Genomic DNA, 15,516 nt, shown 5'->3' on the forward strand with positions numbered 1-15,516 from the left:
TCTTGATGTAGTGCATAATTGCTTTTACTGCCTTCAACGCCCAAGCAAAGCAAGACTGCCATTCATATTTATTTAACTGCTATGGCTGCCATTTATCACTGAGAGCAAAATGTGACATGCACAGTCTCACAGAAGCCTTCATTCATGCCTATTCAGGCATCTGCTCTATTATTTCATGGGGGGCAAATTAAATCTGAAATTAAGAGTAAGAAATGCAGTTGGACTTAATGTGATGGTGCTTGGGCTTCTTGAAAATGAGATGCTGGATAAAAATACAATCTCTCTTTGTGCAAGTTCCTGATATTTGTGGAAAATTTGCTTGGCAATTTCTTACTTGAGTTCTTGATGCATTTGGCAGGTGATGGATCAAGCAGATTTGATAAAGGATTAAACAAGCCCTTACATTCTCTCTGATTTTATGGCTTATTTTTCCTTTGTTGAGGAACATGCGTTTGTGACTGTGAGCTGAAAAAAATCTGTCTGTGCTCTATTGACACTTGCTAGGATGTTGTTTTCTTCCCCAGTCCTGATAAAGATACAAACAGAACTGCCTTTCTTTTAGAGCTTCCTCAGGGAGTAAGGTGGAATTTACTAACTTAATTCTGACAGAATCACTTAGCCACACTCTGCACATTTAGTGACACAGCTGCTTGCATGTATCGAGTTAGACACAAAATATGTCATTACAGCTGCTGTAGTTTAGAAGTGCTTCATGGTGTCCTTGAAAACCAATGTTACACTAATAATGTAAGTACAATCTCATGGAAAGTTTTACTGCATTAGTCCTGGAAATGCAGCCTTGACTAATACACTCAGCACAAGTGGGTGAGTTAATGTACTTGTTCCCCTTTCCCTATGCTCTCTGTGTATATGGTGGTGCCTTTAGCCTCTGCTTTGCTAGAAGATGACTTCACAGAGTCATGAGAAGCAGCTCCTCACAGCTGTGTAGTTCTATGAACCTGTTTTGAATGTAAGATAACACAATGGGATTTGGCCAGGCATAGACCAGCAGTTTGGCAGCTGGCACTGGCAGACCATTCACACCATGTTGGTGTCCATGGTGTCCATGAGGTTGGCCTCACCCCAGCCTGTTGATCACCCTGAAGCCAACCCCAGCAGTGGCACAGCTGCCCTCCTGCCTCCTCAGCCCCCACTGGCCTTCCACTCGTGCCTGGAGTGCTGGTGGCTGTGGATGGCCTGGGGCTCCAGCTCTGAGCCCAGGGTGGCCCCTTGTCCTCAGATGGTGCAGGAGGTGCCTCACGCCAACAAGGACCCCTCATGGCAGCAGCAAGGGTCAGTGTCCTTGTTGAGCTCTGCACTTGGGCCATTCCTGCAGCAACCAGTCATAATGCCTGCTGTCGGGGCTGGGGCCATTGCCTCCTTCCCACCCTGGGACTCAGGGACTGCTTCAACCTCCTTGAGATCCCCTAGTTGAGGGTCAGCCATTTAGTCCCTGACCCCGGCCCATGCTTGGCCAGCAGAGAGTGCCTCCAGCTCCTGAAGGGAGTGGGAAATCCCTCCCCTTCCTTCTCACATGGACATAATCTTCCCTCCAGCCACTTGTATTGGGTTTGCTTCTCTCACCTGGATCCTGCTGTTGCTTTGCTGTGCACTGGTGCCAGGGGTGTGGGAGCACCCAAGGTGGGCAGAGAGGGTGCAGGAGGCACTGGGGAGACCCAGGCCCAGCCAGGTGGGCTGTGTGGCTCGGAGGTTGTCTGCTTGCTCCTTGCTATGGTGGGGAGGTGGATGTGAAGCTCCTGCGGAGGTTCCAAGTACGAGGTGTGAGGGGCTGCTGCCTTGAGCCAGGATGGACACAGAAGTGTCTTTTTTGTATCCCCTCTGAGGCTCTGGGAGACATTTTTGGGGACCTCTTCCCTTACAGGAGGCAGGGCCAATGGAGAAGTCTAGTGTGGATTTTGTAGCAGGAATTGCTCAGCTTCCTGAGAAACAGGGGTGGGGAGAGGCCCAAGACTGCAGGCAGCATGGAGGCAGCTGTGGAGGTCTGTGAGGTTCTTGCTGGACTGGAGGGTTTCTCTTTTCAACCACTTTCTCCACCATGAATGCTGGTCCCTGTCAGGGTTGTGTCCACAGAAATGTGAAATTTACAGTATGGGATTCCATATGGGATTTTGTATCTTATGTTTCCGTATTGTGATAAACTTCATTACAGAGACAGATTTCTCCAGTGCTCATTATGTTGTAACAGAAGATGTGGATTGCACAGGTATTTGAAGTTGTCACAAGTCCTAAAATGTATGTATACATCCCTGGCAGGATAAACAATCTCTGTGGAGAACTTACAGCAGCCTTCTAGTACCTGAAGGAAGCCTACAAGAAATCTAGGGAGGGGCTTCTTACAAGGGCATGTAGTGACAGGAAAAGGGATAATGGCACCATCCCTGGATGTGTGTAAGGAAAGGCTGGATGTGGCACTTAGTGCCACGGTCTAGCTGATGTGGTGGTGTTAAGTCATAGGCTGGACTTGATGATCTTAAAGGTCATTTCCAGCCTTGGTAATTCCGTGATTCTGTAAACTGGAAGAAGATACTACTAGACACTACTAAGGAATTCTTCACTGTGAGGGTGGTGAGACACCAGGACAGATTGCCCAGTGAAGTTGTGGATGCCACCTTCCTAAATGTTCCAGGTCAGGTTGGATGGGGCTTGGCACAACCTGGTCTCGTGGGAGGTGCCCCTGCCCATGGTGGGGACATAGAATTAGATGAACTGTAAGGTCCCTTCCAAGACAAACCATTCTATGATTCTATGAAACTGAACCATACCACCTCTGGCAGGTCTTAAATACTCTCTGCAGTCCCTTCAGAGGAAAATACAAGAAGCTGATATTCTGAGCAGGGCCTAGAGTCTGCAGCCAAGTAATATGGAGAAACTGGTGTGAGCTCCTGCAGTTCTCTGCAACTTGGTTATCTGTCTTAGCACTCAGTATAAGGATCCTCTGTCCATTCACAATACAGATCCTGGAGTCTCTTATCAAAGCTAGGCACCTCTTATCTCACTGTGGGTTTTTTCAAAGAAAGTGGCCAGATGAGGAGGAGGAGATGGTTCTAATCACTGTGCCTAATCCCACTTGCAGGATACCCTAATAAGCATGTTTAAAAGAGGTTAGCGAGGGGACATCTCTGAGGCTGCATTGACCCAAAGTTGTAATTAAGAATTGGTGAGGCTGTTAAAGCAGTAACCTTGCATTAGCGAGATAAATTGTTTCAGCTGAGAAAGGCTGGTGTGGAAAGCATTTAAATTTCCCCTTCACATTAGCAGGAACATAAACAAGCCCTAAAGCTCATCTCTTATATTTAGTTCATATTTTACTGAGTAACACTGCAAAGTCAGTTGCCTTCTTTTCCAGATTTTATAATTATAAAATCAAGGGCAGACAACTGTACTACACATGCTAAGGTAAGCCAGCTATGAGTTATACCTGGAGAAAGTCTCACATTGCTTCCTTGCCAAGTGATTTTTCACTGATGGATTTTCATTCACAGCAAAACACGGAAGCTGTTCAGTATCTGAAAAGAAAATATTGTTTCGTTCTCACTACAGTATTTCATTCTGTGGTGAGAACATTCTGGTGATTCAGCATGTTATTCCTGTTTATCTGCCAAGCAGAAGACAACATATAACTAACTATTCAAAGTAGTGTGAAACCATGCCACAAATATATCAGTCAAATTTCAGTTTTATTTCCTGAATATGAATAGTTGATAAATGAATTAATATAAATATTGTAACATTTGATACTAAGCAAAGCATATCTTTGTTGAAGAAGTGAATCTTCCCATTTCTAATGGAGTCACTTTTTGCATTACACTTAACAATCACAAGTACTGAGTATGGAGGAACTCTTCTACTTGTGGGAAAGCTGCACACTTACTAAAAGCTCTGTCTGGTAGATACATGTACACTTATTAGAAAGGCACTATCTACTCTGTCTTTGTATGGCCTGGGAAAATAGTGTGTACTCTTAATGAGGTGTTTACTAAAGAATCCTTAAAGACATAGAAGAAGATGGTCAAAACCAGGAGCCATGGACAAGAATCTCATTATTGATAATCCATGTGTGATACAGAGGTCACACACAAAACACATAAAGAGCTTTTCCCTAGCTGTCTGATCTGTAACTGCCTTTTAGGTCTGTGCTGGTGGTTCTGATCTCAGGAAAGAATTTTCTCACTCATTCCTCCACACATTTCTTAACCTCTCCCTTTAAAATGATAACAGCTGTCATAATTTAGTTGTTTGAGATTGTTTCTGCTTGCTGTGTACTTTCAGCTGATAAATACCTAGTGACTATTATGGCTTTCTCTTCTTTTGTTCTGTGGTAAATGACACATTCTATACAATGCCATGCAGATCAAAGGCCAAATCACTTCCTTGCAGAACTGGATACTGAGTAGTTTCTATTCTTCTTCAAATGGAAATATGTTCTATAATGTGGATCTTGTTCTATAGCTTTAAGCTACCCAAATGACTACTCTTACTGCAGCCAGTGGCATAATTCGAGCATTTGGGGTCATATGGGTTGAAATTAAAAATGAAATGCAGCACTCTGTAGTACACAGTATGACCTCTGCTACAGGTGAAGGCCCACATTTTGGAGGGCAGGGGTAGTGTGAGCCTTCCTTCAGGTAGCTTTGCTTCTGCTGGGCTCTTGAATGTATTTCCTGCTCATCTGCCCGTGACCCCTTTGGAAAGCGTTCTTGAGGCCTGATGCATGTATGCAGGATTTTAGCTCTTCCAACTACTGCATTCATGTATGTGGATGAGCATGTATTTTGCACCTTCCCATATTTATGTGCAATAAAACATATATTCATCACTGATCTTTAGAGATGATGAAATGACTCATTTTACAGTTTGAATACTCCATCGATAACCATCTGGCAAAGCCGTTAACCGTCTACTCACATTGTTACAGGGAATTTCCCCATGTTAGGAGAACAAACCAAAGACAGGTATCAGTGAGCCAACATCAGGACTGGGTGTGTCATTCATTCTGTCCTACACTGATTCATTTTTTGGGCCAGTTTTGACCAGCTTGAATGTGAACAGAAACTTTCTTAATTAAAACTGGAATGCATTTGCAGTTCTATCTTTTTGAGGTCTCTTATTGTGTGATTGCATCACTACTGAAAACTGCATTTTCATTCCTGATTCAAAGCTCTCTATTTCCCCCTCTCTCCTTGAGACTCATAGGCAAGGGTTTCCCTGCACAGTTTCAAATCCTGTGTGTGACGCATGCACGTAAATTTCTTTAAATAACACCAGGTGTGTACTTTTCTTTTACACTTGTACATAAATCTTCCCCTGTACATTTTTTTCACATGCTATGTGAGTCACTAACAGGGTAAGTGAAGGTTAGAAGGCAGTTTACACCTCAACATTAGCACGGCAAAGTGAGGTTTGCACTCAGGATTATACAGTGAAGGGGAGCCTCCTTCCTTGATTTGTCTCCCCATTTCCTTTCACCTCACCCACCAGTGTGATTTTCCCCACTCCTGTTCTTTAGGAGAGCTGAACTGAGAGCTGTCAGCAGCTTGTTGCAAGACTAATTTGGAATTATCTGGCTTGTGCAGCTAGTTTTCACTTCTTGAGATTGAGTTCAACAACACAACTGTCTTCAACAGTAACTAGAAAAATTGTTGATAGAAATGCTAAACAAAGTTTTTTACTAATTTACATTACATTAGAGCAGGGAGGCCAGATTGGCTGTGAAGTCACTGTGCTTGGTGCTGACACTTTGTAAACATGACTGCTCCTTCTCCAAGCAGGTTGCAAGTGTAAAAAACTACAGTGGAAGAAACAAACCTTATATGGAATACCCAGTTGCTGATCTAAAAAATATTTAGGTTTATTTTTAAGACATACAGTAATATGTCTCCCATACAATAATATGTATCACATCATAGAAAAGGGAGTTATACAGCAAGTGTTCTTTGCGGTTTATATTTCATATGTGCATAATTTTGATATTGTGTGCTTGTGTGTCATCTGCCATAAAGACCTTAGCACTGAAGCATTTTCATTACAGCCATTTCTGGGTCCACGTCCCCTTATGTTCCACATAAAGAGGCACACACCACCCTCCATCCAATCTTTTTTACACAGGGTGGTTTCTGTTCCCCTGCAGAAACCTGTTGATCAGGGAGAGAGAGAGTGGAGAATGAGTAGTAAATGAGCATATAGACAATGCATCTCAAAGTACTCTAGTTATCAATAGGTAATCTTTTCTTCCTTTCTTGACGGAGCATTTATGATTCATTAACACCATAGGTACAGCACTCCCTTTTTAATCGATCTGGAGAGGGGGGATTCATCTCAGAGTCTTTAGTGAAAGACAATTGTGAGAATTTTCTGTCAACTACAAAGTCACTTTGGCATAGCTCTGAAATGGTGCACCACTGGGGAAGGTCTCAGGGGTCTCTGCTACAGTTGTACATGGTTGTGACCTTCCACAGGAAGGCCACAGAAGTATTCTGACCTATTCTGCAGTGTACTGTGATTGCTGATTGCTGATCCAGTTTAGTAATTTTGTAGTTAGTCTATCATCCAGCTTGACAGTCTGAATATAGGCATCAGTATCAGCTTGGACACAAACAGCCATGAAGATCCTCAAGTGGGTTTCTGTTGTGTTACCAAAGGACAGACCTCTTCTGAGGTCTAGTGCCTGCAGTGATGCCCCAGATCTGGATGTTCAAACTGGTGACCTGTGTGTCTCAGGTGTAGCTTTTGGAACTTGAAAGGGAGCCTCAAGGAAACCTTGAAAGTTGATTGATCAAGGGATCTGCCACAAATATCTGAATTTTCTCTACTTCTCATGCTGGAGAAATAAATGCCAAAAAAAGCTGCTTCACAGAGAGGAAAAAACCTAAAACAACCCAATTCAAGAATGGCTAAGTACTCTTTGAAAGCTAGGAGCTCCAATTTTAATCCTAGCTTACTATTATCCTTTGGTAAGGCTTTGCTGAGAGTGAAACAATGTCCAGCACTTCAGTGACCAGCTTTCCTGCACAGGGGCAGGGACCACATGGAACTAGCTTTGTTATGGTGTCATCCATTGTAATCTGATAATGATAGTCTAAGGGCTTGTCTTTACCTACATCTGATCAGTTACAAATTATTGAATCTTGAGACAAATTTGTATGTCAGCCAATGTCCCACAAATAATTCCTCTGTCCAGTTGGTGCAACAAGATGTCTGTAGAGCCAAGGTTCATACCAGGACTAACAGGAATATCAACCTCATCTTACATAAAATGCCAAAGAGAAACAGATTCTAGTACATGCTGTAATACAATTTTTTGTGTCATCAGTCATTTAATGAAATGTTCAAAACTTGAATTCATTCAGTGAAATGTTTGATTTTACAGCATGGCTGTAACACATAAATCATATGGAAGTGTTGTAGCTTTCGTCTCAAAAAATCCCCAGGGATTTTCTTAATATAGGAATATAGTAACATTCCTAAGGCTTTTCTGTTTATGTTCACCTACTGCATAGTAACAATTTCTACCTACAGCTCTCTTCAACTTGCATTCTTATTGTAAACAAACAGGATGTATCCCCTCGTGTTGCTTAATCATGAAAATTTATTTGGCTTTTTAGCTTTGTTCAGGGAGATAGAAATTTTTCCAAGTGTTTAAAATTTCAACATGCCAGTTCTCCACCTTTTGTAGTAGCAATTCCTCTACGACACTCATTCACTTGAAAGCTACCCTTGGCAGGAGTAGACAGATTTCTAGCCTCTAGGAAGTGGTGGTATTCATAGTCTTCAGGAACCCTTTTGTATGAGTGCTTTGAACCAGGTATCTAACCACTCATTTTCTCTGTTAATAAAATCAGGGAAATGTAGCTTAGAGAAACCCTGTGGGCAGATGCATCATAAAATGTGGCCAAATCATGTTTGTAAAATGCTCTGAAATTCTTAAATGGAAAGAGCTTTAGAGATGCAAACTTTAAGACTGTGTTTCACAACCTTTAGGCATTAAAGTCAAATGACTGCCAATGTCAGCACTGACTTGAAGGGGTTGGAGTTTGGTCTGCTAATTGTTAATAGTTTTGTTTATTTCAATATGGTTTTATTTGCTAGTGATCATGGATATTCTTGTCTTCCTGTGCACTCCCCACTTGAAATGTTTTCCTAACTCAGCTCTATGTTGTCAAGCTGTAATCCAACAGTACCTGCTTGATTTTAAAGGCTTATGGCCTTTCCTCCTTACTGAAACACTCCAGTGCCTTGCTGAGCTGTGATTCTCACTATCAGTAATGTGTTGCCATGCAGGCTATCTAGATCCCTGAAGTGGTTATGGCATTATCAGTAAACTGGTATGACTTTCCAAAGTCACAGCGATAACAGTGAGCACAGGACATTCAGTATTTCTGCTAAATTACCAAGGTTTCAAAAAGCAGCAAAATTCTTAAATACTTGACAGAGTCAAAAGAAGGTCTGTAGCCATAACCAGATTAAAAAACACAATCTGAGGAAAAGTTTCAGGAACTGTGTTTGATGTTTCGTTTGAACTTTCTCAGTCTTATTTCCTTTGCAGGCCTCATGTAGGAATTTGAGGACATTTTTTGAAATAATTGATGCTTCAGAGAAGAATCATAGCTAAGTTTACTTAGAATAAGATCGCTTTACAGTATCAACTGTTTCTGGGAATATCTTTGCTCAAATAAAGATGCCAGATTATCACATTCAAATTTTGAAAGTTATGAACAGATAAGGCTGATGGAGAAGAGGGTCTCCAAAGTTGGAAGCTAAGCTAGAAATGTGTTAAATTAATATCTCTCTGGAGAGCAAATCAGACTAAACTAAAGCAAGTGAGAAAAGGAAAGATCATTTTATAGAACTGAAACACAAAAAATTGACAGAAGGGGACAAATCTTAGTAATAGATCTCCTACTGGAATCTAAAGAGGAAAGCAATAACAAGGAAACAAAGCCTATTCAATCCAGAATCTGAACAAAACAAGAATATGGGTCCCATCCTTTCCCCATTAATTCTAGCAGGTCCCAGAAGAATAATTTGCATTCCAGGTAAACCCTTGCTGTTGTCATATCTGGCTTGCAAAATGGTTCTTCCCAAATAATGTTTGAACAGACATGGATAGCTGAAGCCTAGCTACCCTTGTGTTGCACTTATATTAACCTAAAAAGGACTTTGATGGCCTGGAGTTGCCCCAGAACAACATCACAGGCAAATCAGAAGTCATTCTTTAAGCTGAATCCTTCTTCATCAGGTTATGCAAAGCACTAAAAAAATTTGCTATCCTTGTTGGGATGATAGCAAACCAAGGCTGATCAAACTATCTGTACCCTAATCGCAAACATTCCTGACTTCTTGTTCCCACAGCTGTGTTTCATAGGGTTATTTTTTGTGTAGCTCTGGAGTACAAAAAGGGTTTGTGCTGCCATACCAGGTATATTGAGCAGTCATTACAGGCAATTAATTTTTTTCAAAATCCACAAAGCTTTGGACTGTTATTTCAGAGGGAGTTAAGAAGAAGCTGGAAGCATTCAATAATCGATGTACTCTTGGAATTAACTTTGTAACTAATTACACTAGTTGGCATTGACATTCTGTTGTGGTACTGAGGACAGGCAGAGAAGTGAGAGAATCCTGTTGTATGTTTATATAGAAGTTGTGCACACATTCAGCATGATGCTTGCTATAATGCATATAATACTTATCTCAAGCAATAAAGGTTAACCATGTAAATGATAGCAACTTAATTATTATCAAATTTTATACTAGGCCTAGAACATGAATTATCAATCTTAAAGAATTCTATAATCTTTAAATTAATGATGAAAATTACTTAACATTGAGTTTGCTAATAAAGACAATGAAAGAGTTAATATCTCTCACCCTTGTCTGGGCACAGCTGGGTGTCCCTGGATGGATCATACTTCTCAAGAATTAGTCTCTCTGGCAGATGTCCCTGCTGGAGAGAAGGAGGTCCCAGCAACCTCATGGGAAAGTGTATTGGAAGTCCCCTCGATCAGAGATGGGACCAGGCTTTTACAGAATAAACTGCTTTGAGTGCTGTCATTTAATCATTTAACTATGTCTCCAACATCTCTCATTGGAGACTAAAAGGAAAATAGTAGAAAAAAACATGAAGGCCCAAGCAAACTCTTCTGTTTATCTATTTGTTCTTACTTTATCTCTGTTCTGGGCCTGGTCCCTGGGCTCCGTGTTCTTCAACACCGGAGAGCAGCTGGTGTTATGACCATCAACTTGGCCTCTGTTTGTACCTTTCAAGGTTGTTGCCAGCTCAGAGTTTGCTAGGCCATTTCCTTTCTCATGGGAATCTTTTCACTCTAGGCTTGGGCCTGCAAAACTGAGAGACAAAAGCAGTTGAATAATAGAGTAAAACTGAGACAGGCATATGGAGAGATGGAGTGTCTTGCTACAGTAACACAGCAGCTAAATGTCCAACATATAGTCTTTGGGCAGAATAGATCCCTACATACCATTCCCTTAGCATGAGTATATTTTATTTGTGATGGTTTAATCTTCTGATTCTGGTCCTGAAGTCTTCTAGATCAGTGAGATAATGGAAAAGGCATGATTGGAGCCTTCTTCTGCAAAAATCAGACAAAATGTTCCACGAATATATTCTCTGAACAAATAGACATAACACATTCTTAGCAGTGACATATATGGTTCTAGATAAAAGTGGGCCAGGGAGGGAAAGCTCGCTAAACCTCTGATCTTTCACAATACTTAACTGGTAGCTCCATGGTTCAGTTAAAGACAACTTGCTTTAGAGGGATGAGCTCTAAGCAGTAATTTTTAGCCAGCTGTTGTCTCTGGCCTTTGGGTCCACAAGCAGTCCAGAGCTTCTATTTAGCAATATTGGTGTTGATGGTGATATTTTTTGCCCCTAATTTTCCTTTTCACTTCCCATTTCTAGAAGCACTTTGTGCCTTCCATGCAGCCATGTGAAGCTAATCACAGCCCTTTAGCAAAAAGGTGATGGAAGGCTAGAATTCTGATCCTGGCTGTGGTGATATTTTCAGCAAATGCTTTCTAATGAAAAGCGTGTAGGTGTGAAAAAGGGTAAACCAAGATGGAGCAAGGTTTTCTTGCAAATTCATTGCCCAAGTTATGAAGAAGAAAATGATCAAACATAGTAATCCCTGGCAAAAATATTGCTCCATTGAAAGGTTTTAAACTTTTTTTCTGCTGGCTTCAGAACTGAACTGTTGAAAAAGAGCACCTGTTTACATGAGAAGAAGCTCTCCTGGAGATGTGCACACATTTCACTGAAATTACCAGGGAGTACGTGGTATTACCATTATCACCACATTTCTTTCCAAAATACTGTGAAATCAGTTTTATTTTGTCTTTATAATTTTGCATTTTAGATAACATTGCAATTTAATACAGTTGGGAAATTAAAGTGTTTAAACTCAGATATGAGACAAAACAAGACTGTTCAGCTTTACTGCAATCAAGAGTTTCCTTAAAACGGAGGGGTTTTTTTGAGAACACTTTGTATCACAAGTAGTCTGGAGAGAGGTAAGATTTTGAGTCTGATTCAATATGAGATAAAAGTTCAAAAACACAGATAAATAACACAGAGATTCCTGTGGCTCTCATACCTGCTGGTAGTTTTGGAAGTGCTGAGCCCAAAGTATTTTCAAAATTGTGTGGCTGATTTCTATGCACTCAGGCTGGTAAGAGGAGAAAGTGAAAAACATCAGCAAACACTATCTGGAGCAAAAAGGTGCTTATTGAAAGAGTTCTTTGTTCAAATATGCAGAAAGTGAAATAAGAGTTGCTCATGGAGGTAAATACAGAGTATCAGAGTTCTGATTTTGGACTATGTTGATGGAAGGATTAGATGGCTTAAAATGTTTCTGCACAATTGCTAGTTTTGCACCATGATTTTTTCCACAGAAGACACTGAAGCTGCAACACAACAGGAGAGCTCTGCCAAACTCATACCTGGCAGCTGCCAAGAAGGGCTGTCCCACCTTCTTCTCTAGCCATATGCCTTATGTGCCCAGCTGTTGTTTCAAATTCCAGTACTCTGGGCCCTCCTGGAGAGTCAGTTCAACTAACTTGATCAACTCAGAATTGTGGCTGCATTATTCATCCAAGGTAAAACCAGGTATCAGGAGAGCATACAGCCCTTTTCAGCAGCAGTTTCAGCTTTGCTATAGCATTGAACCCCATGCCAAATGTAAGCAATCCCCTCTCTGTTTTCTAATCTTAGCAGCATAAAACAACTGCCCTCAGTGACCAGTCAGCCACAAAGCTTAGGATGCATATGTGTTCATACATGTAAGCAGTAGTCCCAGCAGCTGTCTTTTCTTCAAAGAATAGCAATTTAAATAGGCCATATGAAGGCAGTAAATCATAATTTTGCAAGCAGAGTTTGGGATCATATGTTCAGGGTTTCAAGAGATGGTTGTGGCAGACCTGGAAAATGACCTAACTTCAGAGACACCTGATTCAATGTTTTAATAAAGAGGTTCTTCTGAGGTTCTCCCTGACACATATGCCTCTGCATCCATAGGAGGTTTGACATACTACACAGAGTTACAACTGTTGTCCTACAGAATGCAGATATTTCTCAACATAAGTGAAATGTTTCAGTGATGCTAGGGAGTCCTATTTTTGAGAAAAAAAGAAAATGTTTCAGAATTAGGAGAATGAAACATGAAGCAGGAAGCAGAACCCTTGGAGCATGGGTGCCAATACTCACATTGACAGCAGCTTGATAGCTCTGTCTGCCATCATATTTCTGTTCAGTTGTGAAAAAGGCATTAGATCCCATGCAGCAAGCCTCCAAGACAGGAGAATCTTCCTTGGGACTCCCTGTTTTAGTTTTGGATGCTGTTCTATGTAGTGAAATGACATTGTTATTGTTGGCAATAATGCCTGGCTGAGTTCTGTCTTTTGAATCCTACCCTGGAAGCCACAACTGATTTCTTAATTCTCATCTGTAGTTTACAAATAACATGGATATTTGTTATTCGGCTATTTGAATATGTTTCTGAAGCAGACACTGTGTCTGTGATGTTGTTTGGTGGAGAACTGGACTTTCCTGTTTGGAGCAATTTTCTCTTCTTCCTTTTCCTGTTCAGATCTATGCGAACAATTTTTCTACACAGCTTTATGCAGTGCTCTGTTAGAAATTCCTTGATATATCTATAAGCAAACTGATACATCTGCACGGCACAGAAGAGGGTAAAGAAGAGTTGCTAATGAAGTCAAAGAAACAGCATAGTCTTGTTAGTATTGTCATGCTACTGCTGTTTTCAGGACTAAATATCTGTAGTCAAACATTTTCTGATTCTGGTTCTAGAGCCATCTTGGCTGGTGCTATCTCAGGGATGTCTCTGTGAAGTGTGACTGGGTCAGGGAGATGTACTCTCTGATTATAGCATCTTCTTTTTTTTTCGCCCCAAATGCAGAACATACCTCCTCTCTCCCAGAAGATATACTTCTCCTGCACAAAAAGCTTATCTCTATTTTCTACTATGCTTGTTTTCAGAGTAGAGCATGTTAACAAACACATGAGAAGTCTGTTTGAAAGCTGCAGAGTTTCCAAGTTAGACTGTGAACTCTGGGTATTGATTGATTTCAGCTGTATCTCTGACTCTTTTCTGTGCTGTTTTCTATTGTCCTGGTATTTTATTATTCCCTTCTCTTCCATTTGCTCTTTTGAGGATAACACAATGCAAGTCTGGGAAGGAAAATTTGGGTTTCATCTCATCAGAGCTAGTTAAAGCACACTCCTTACCTCTCTGGCTTTCTGCTCAACACCATGCCTCATTAGTCCTCCACAAAAGGGACTATGTTTAGCCAATTTTAAACAGGAATAGTTTATAGGAAACCCATTTTCTTTCATTGCAAGCCTGGCACTACTTTGCATGCTTTTGGACTTTTGTGACCAGTAGAAAACACATATTATGTATGTGCTATTTGGGATCACATCAAATTAGAAAAGCATGTACCAGTTGCAAATTGGAGAGTTGTTGAAAAAAACATTCTATCTGATACTGAATCTGCAAAACGAGAAGGTAGTTCTTCTGGAAGCAGTTTTGGACAAGGAAGAACGTCACTTCTGTTCATGATTAATGAGATGGCAAACATAAAATAAAAAGCCAAGAGACAGTCCTGGGTTAATACATAACAGATTGATATCTCCATTGAATAATACAGCTTTGCATTGTTCAGGTGGGTTAAACTCTCTGAAATGAGTATCGCACATCAAGTAATCAAAGAGAAAATTCAGTGGTAAGGCACTTCTTACACAAATATAGTTGTAAACCATGCAGAACGTCAGCTGGAAATGTCACTAACCCACTGATAGTATTAAAAAAGTAATAATTTATACCTCCAGCAAAAACCTCTTGAGTCACCATAGAAAGCAGGAGGGTTTGAATGTCTGAAATCCATATTGTGGCCACACTTTGTAACCGTGCAGGTACATCCTGCTTTTAACTAAGGTTGTTTCAATTACAAGCATTACTGTCTGGCAACAGGTTGATTACAGAGCTCCTTTTGTGTTATTCTAAGGAGACAGTGGAACAAATTCTGATTTTTAACAATGATGACAGTTATGTGACCTCACAGACATTCTTATACATGTGGAAAGTACAGTTCCTAACCAAAATTCCTTTCTCTTTTACTCCCAGAACCCCCAGTGCAATACATAGCCTCACTGACAGTACTGATCCATTTTTGGAGGATCTTGGATATGTTGGCTTGGTACTATAACATGAAAAAATAAGTTAAAGAAAGTATTACTGTGATCTCCGCAAGAAAATCCATCTTTGGCTGATAAATGGGCAAGTGAGAACATGGAAGTGTTGGGTGATGGCTGGCAGAAGGGAGCATAAAAAAATTCATGTAAAGTAATGATTTCTTTCAGCTGTTAAGAAACTTGCATTTCTCCCCAATATTTGCTGATTCAAGTTGGCTGAGGGGTGTAGATGGCCATAAGAGTTTTATTTTTCTCCTCATTGTGTTTTTTGACTTAAAAGATGCTACTTTTGCTGGTTCATCTGCCCTCTATTTCTTTCAGCTTTGTCCATTTTTTGAAAAGCTAAGGCTTGGTAAACATGGGATTTTAATAACTTGTTTTTAAGCAGGTGGAATTGAATATTTTAGGGGGTTTTGCAATGTGAAGTCCAGAGTCTTTTAGCATCCCAAAGGAATACCAAGGTTTTAACAAGTGAACTATATGGCATTTCAATCTTTATTTCCTTTTATATCTTCACCTCTTACCTCTAGGTGTAACCTCAGTTTCCCCACAAACTTTGAAAGATACGTCTAAGAAGTGGGTGGTCAGTCAGATCTTGAGTTTATAGGTTGGTGAGATGAGTAGAAAGGCATTTAAAAAATTGAAAAGGGACACCAGGTTGATACTGGGAACTCTCATATCTTTAAGGCATGTGGTAAAACATGTTTTGTGTTTGCCAGAAAGCAACTTTTATGGTTAAATATATGGTAAGCTGAATTAGAAGTTACTTTGCT

Source organism: Chaetura pelagica, unplaced genomic scaffold, assembly GCF_000747805.2.
Source record: "Chaetura pelagica isolate M959 unplaced genomic scaffold, ChaPel_1.0 scaffold244, whole genome shotgun sequence".
Classification (NCBI taxonomy): domain Eukaryota; kingdom Metazoa; phylum Chordata; class Aves; order Apodiformes; family Apodidae; genus Chaetura; species Chaetura pelagica.